Source organism: Nannobrachium achirus, assembly GCF_963921795.1.
Source record: "Nannobrachium achirus genome assembly, chromosome: 4".
NCBI lineage: Eukaryota > Metazoa > Chordata > Actinopteri > Myctophiformes > Myctophidae > Nannobrachium > Nannobrachium achirus.
This window is the reverse complement of record NC_137813.1, coordinates 74,531,184-74,537,291: the sequence shown is the minus strand read 5'-3', so window position 1 is coordinate 74,537,291 and position 6,108 is coordinate 74,531,184. Positions and strand designations below refer to the sequence as shown.

General features: G+C 41.1%; 1 long non-coding RNA gene across 1 annotated transcript; it reads left to right on the top strand.

The window, feature by feature from the left end:
* The first annotated feature begins 382 nt into the window (after positions 1 to 382).
* Positions 383 to 4,618, top strand: LOC308283778. Its single transcript, XR_013961968.1, has 3 exons — positions 383 to 1,414; positions 1,528 to 1,656; positions 2,011 to 4,618. It is a non-coding gene; the product is annotated as an uncharacterized lncRNA (long non-coding RNA).
* Positions 4,619 to 6,108: the final 1,490 nt, after the last annotated feature.

Sequence of the window (6,108 nt, the reverse complement as noted above, 5' to 3'; positions counted from 1 at the left end):
GTTTTCTCAACAGTAAACAAACCAACAAACTTTAAGTGTATAGAGGGTATTTGCACATTTCTAAAGTGACAATTTAAGGACTTTTTAATACCTCTAAAATGACAGACTAAACATTGGGCCAAATGATCAAATATTAGACTCAGAGATTGTGAAAATAGAAGATCTACATGCTCACAAAGCCTCGCAATGCGAGGCGTTGTGAGCATGTAGATCTGCTAGACTTTCACAATAGAACAGTGTTATACAAAATGTACTGTCCCAACTCTTAGTGCTCGTCAGGGTGGGGGGTCCCCAGTTAAAATATGATTATTTTTGGGGTTGCGGCCTGAAAAGTTTGAGAACAACTGCAGTACGTGACAGCAGAGTTAGTATCAGACGCTAAATAAGTAGGCTACTGGCAGCAGTGCGCAAAAGCACTTCATGTTGTTTGATCCGGCACGCAATATTTATTTATAATATCTCTTTTACATTACTCTTAACACAAATGATCCCCTCTTGCTAATCACATGTTATTATAATCACTCCTGTTATGTCAACATGCTAGATTCAGTGAGGCTCACTGAAACTAGCCTTTCTCAGCTCCAGTGCAGACAATGGGGACTGATGACACCACCATTTTGCAGCCGTGTCCTGCCCAAAGGAACAGAGCTGACCTGACTCATCTCGCTCAGGTAAGATTTGCAGATGACTGTTTGAAATGGAGATCAAGATGGTGATTCTGATAAAGGGGGCAGCAGGGGGGTAAATGGCAAAGTACAATTGCGGAGAAGTATGGGGGGCATGGTTTACATTTGTGCTACTGTAAATATATTTGGCCACCAAATCCCTGTCCCCCCCTTTTCCCCCCTCCCACTTAGATGATTGAAAACATTCTGATGGCCAAACCTGGAGGAGAGAGGATCATTACAGAGTGTCAGAATCCCCTGTCAAAACCCAGTGTTGTGAGGCCATCGCACTGATGAACCATACAACTGATGAAGCAATCGTCGAGGAGAAGATGAAACACACCTTCACCCATCGCCAAGCAATGGTTCATGACCCAGTGAAGTCCTCTGAAATATTCACCACCTTTCCAAGATTTCTTGACATTGCGGGAATGGTATGTATTGCCTTAAAGTCGAACTGAAATGAAAAATGACTTTAAACAGATCACAGCCCTGGTCATAAGGTGAACCTATTAAAAATGTATGCCATGTTGTCGTCTGTATTCCATCTTGTCTGCAGATGGAGCAGAATTTCAGTCTGATGTTTGGTGATGACATCGCTGCATCGCTGCCCCTTTTCCAAGTTCCTGGAAAAGGGGCCTACTCGCTACAGGCAGAAAGTCCTTGAACAAAGCCATGGCCTCACCCAGACAGGCGACCTTGAAGATCTGCTTCATAAAGCTGAATCCCAACAGGACAACTGGAAAATGGTATGCTGGAATTAAATGACTAATACTAATGGAAGAGGGAATTGGTTTCGAAACCAAAATGAAGAGATTTTAGTAAAAATGTCTGGGTTTTTTTCTCTCCCTTGTATTTTCAGGATGGGACAGTGAGATGTCCTCCATCTTGCCTTATCCACCTCATGCCACCCTCACCTCAAGGCCGCAACAAGAGACCAGGGAAGCTCTCAGCCCGACAAGCCATTGACCACCTTGTGAAGTTCATCTAGGTGAGGTTATAGTTCAATTAAAGTTTAAGATGGCTCACTGTTCTGTCCCTAATAGTCACCCTTAAAACTATACTTTTGTGAAATCATGCGATAACCATGCTCATCTGTAATCAGCGACTGCCCTGTGATAATTGTCTGCTTTCGCCCCCCACAGATCTATCCCCATCAGCCTGAGATACACCGATATGAATATGTTTATTTATTTTACATTTAGCAGAATAAAGATAAGGCAGAATGTTGTTGGTTGCATTTTGTGGCAAGAAGTGATTCTGGTGGCTATCTCATAAAGTTGGGGCTCTAAACTGCAAACATATTAATTGTAATAACATGACTAATGAAGTTCTCTTGTCACAGACTGGGACCAGTGTCGAGGGGCATCTGGACAGCATCACGAGAGTCGTCAACCCTATCTACTGGCTGTGGGGACCCAGAGGTGTACCATACACAAATACTTCATTGTGATTGACAAACGTGCAATCCCGTGTAAGTCACCAGACTCCCTTGCCTCTTTCGACACGCTTTTTAAAAATCATTTCGTCTTCGCTACCTCGTACAACCGGGATCTGGCTAATGTCTACCACTTCTTGCAAAGTGCTGTTTACCAGATAGATGCTGCTACCACCAAGGTCAATCCCAGGGTCAAATAAATGAGAGCTCGGATGCTGCACTGATTATTATTTTTATTTTGTTTTTATTTATTTAATACTTTTGAGATTATATTGTCTCCTACCGGTTGGGTCCCCTACCAGAGACTCCCGGCTCTTGATTCTGCACTGATTTCTGATACTTTTGAGATGGTTTTGAGGGTTCTGATGCTAAACTGAGAAGATTTATTTTGAGGGCTCTGATGCTGCACTGAATTTTAATACTGAAAAGTATATTGTTATCTGAGTGCTCTGATGATGCACTGATTTGATACTGAGATGTTTTGTTTTATTTGTAAAGTCCCTCAGGCCAATGCCAACTCACTAACAACGCACTTGAAGTTAATCCACAGACTTTGTTCAGGAAAGACACTTTGTCTTAAATGCGGTCAGCCTGGTTGTTCTAATTTCTTTGGTACTTTATCTTAATAAAGCACACAAACCTTGTGATTATCCTGTTGAAAGCCCCTCTAAAACTGAAGGTTTAGCTGGAAGTTTTGTTGATGACTTTACATCAAACAGTGCCCCTTCTGGGTCCTTCTTAATAAGAGTCTTGTAGATAGCTGCGCTGCAACAGTCGCTGAACAGTGGCAGGTGTAGGCCGAAACGATCATTAACTCTTTGGTTATTTCAATGGAAGAGATTGTGTCTCAGGGTTTAATGTAACATTGTATCTTTTATTTTCCCCCACTGACTGAGAGAAGGTTCGAACGACATCACTGGCGTGGGGAAAACATGTTGACTGTGCTTATATAGCTAATTTCATCTTCCCTGTCTGCAGACTATGTCTTACGGTATGGCACCGAAGCTGGATGGAAGGCGGTGTCCGTGGAAACACTGGTCGCACAACGCAGAGGCGATTCACAGGAAGGGTAAGAACAGCCTGCTCTTCCTGAGAAGACGGGATCGTTTGGCGTGTGCAACAGGATGCTACAGATGTTCTACCAATCTGGTATGGCAAGTGGAGCAGTTTTCTTTGGAATAACGTGCTGGGGAGGAACAACTGAGCGGGTGACACCTTCAACCTCAACAGACTGGTGAGGAAGGCGGACACCGTTGTTGGGTTCTCCTTGCAGGGGTGGAGGAATTGGCCAGGGTGCAGGAAACTTAATACAATCTTTAAGAACTCCCACCCGAGATCCTCGGATACTGGAGTAAGAGACAGAGGAACAGATAGATTCATCTACCCAGGACGGAGACGTGAGAGACTGGCAGTCCTTCGTGAATGTTGTCCTCACATTATACAATGAAACACAACGGTCGTTTGGTAAGGACAACTGTAACTTATAACTGGAATAGTTATCACTGACTGTTTGTTCCTGTCCGGTTTTGCTGGGAGTACATGTCACTTCTGCTTTTTGCACTGACCAATGGGCACTTTGCACTCTTAAGTGAACTTTTAAGCTGTGCGCATTTAATTAGTTAAGTATTATTGCATGTGTTTTTTTTTTGCATGTATTTGACTTAAGTAGCAGTGACTGTTTTGGTCACATTGATTTGATTAGGGTCACTTTCTTGTTTGGCACTGCATTCATGAGTAGTAAGGGGAGGAACTGTGATGTTTGTTTTTATTTTATTTGGAATAAAAGACCACTTTGGTCGTAGTTTGGGTTGTTGTATAACTAAAATGTATTGTTTTCTTGGCCACCTTAGAGTTACATCATGGCAAGGTAAATACACAACCCAAACCTTTTCCAAAGTAGTCTTTTAAAAGACTACTGTTAAAAGCACTTCATCTTCAGCCACCTTACAGAAAATAAAGTTTTATTGAAGGAAATTAAATAAAGTTTTATTGAAGGAAATTATTGTATTGTTTTTATATCAAAATATCTGCATGTATACTGTATCTCATTTACAGCTCCAAGTGAGAAAAAAAGGTTCTGGGTAATTAAATCTCAATTATTGCTCATTAATGGCTCAAAGTAAGAATCTTGGGTCACAGTTAAGAGACTTAAATGAGCCATCAGAGAGCTCTCACCTATGTCTCATTTATTGCTCCTATCATCTCAAATAAAGCTACTCAATTATTTCTCATATTTGGCTCAATATGAGAGTAATATAGGATACACTAATGAGTCAATAGAGAGTGCTCCCCTACATCTCGTCTCTCACTCCCTGTAATCTCAGAATAAGATACTCAAATTCTTCTCAAACATGGCTCCAAATGAGAAGCTCCTTAAAGATCCTAAAGCACCTTTAGGATCTACAAGGAGCTTCAAGGAGAGCAATATCTGATCTTCTAATGAAGCACACATGAGAAACAAAAGTGTGGCTCCCTTACGTCTCATGAGCAACTGAAAAGCTTTAAATGAGAAGCAGATTTTTCCTCTGGGCGTGCCCTGAGACAAAAACGTTTGGGAACCCCTGACCTAGAGAGTCCATGGCATCCACTTTGAGAACCACTGAGCTAGACCACACTCTCGCATCGCATCACAGTTAGTTGGTCAGATAGTTAGTTCATTTTGTGTGAATGACCATAGAATGCGTCGCATCTTATCGTCGATAAGACATGGAGACACAATATTAATTTTACTTCATGCATCAGACAAAATCTATTTAGATCTGCAGTAAACGTATGCAATATCTCGTCCAAAAAAAAGGCAAAGCATTTAATGAAGAAGTTACAGTATATGACAAGTTCATCACAAGTCAAGACGTGTGACGTCTTTCTCAACCCCTCCCCTCCTCCTCTCTCTATCAGCAGTAACTAGAGGAAGTAAAAACCCTCCCCTCCTCTCTCTATCAGCAGTAACTAGAGGAAGTAAACACCCTCCCCTCCTCCTCTCTCTCTATCAGCAGTAACTAGAGGAAGTAAAAGGTTGTTCATAGTTCATCTCAGGACAGGATGAGTCTTAACCTTCCCTGTGTTTTCCTCTGTGAGTATAAAACTAATATTACTATTATACAGTAACTCTGAAGTATCAATATAATTATTACTATAGCTCTGTTATATCAATATTACTGATTGATTGATTGATTGATTGATTGATTGATTGATTGAAGACTTTATTAGAAGTTTGCATAAAAAAGGTACAGTTTCATGACGGTGCAGTTCACTGGTACAAGGTCAACTAAAAGGAGCTCCTAGAAAAGACTACGCTTATTTCTCATATAACATTGAATAACAGACAGATAGAACACAGTACTATGCAGTAGGGGAAAAAAAGTAAATAAAAACAAAATAAACAGTGCTAAAATATATACAGTAGGTAAATACAAAGAAGGGTCAGGGGAGGCTGGGCTAGGTTTGTTTTTGCCAGTTGCAAGTTACTACTATAACTCTGATCTATCAATATTATTATTATAGCTCTGATTTATCACAACCATTATATTACTACTATAGCTCTGACCAGTGTTGAGACTAAAACTTTACAAAGTAACAGCATTACGTAACGCAACTACTTTTCTCTGTAACTAATTATGTAACTAATTTGGTAATGCTGTTATAGTTACTGTGCTTTAAATGGCTGCTTTACTGCTTTACGTTCTGTGATCCAAATGAACTGTTTCTCTGCTGTAGCTCTCACAGTAACATGAACATGATGAAACTGACCTGCCGCTCTCACACTAACTGAGCCAGCAGAGGAGTGGTGATTGGTTAGCCTACAGTAAAATGTCAGGGGAAGCCAATGAGAGACAGCCTTGGGCGGGTCTTAAAAAAATACACATTTTTTTTTTCAAACAACGCACACACACACAAGCAGGGCAACACGCCCACCAGCAGTCAGTGAGTAAGTCAGACTCCACCACACACATGTGAGGAGCAGGGACGTGCAGAGGATGTTTGAGAGGCAGGGGCTGAAATTTC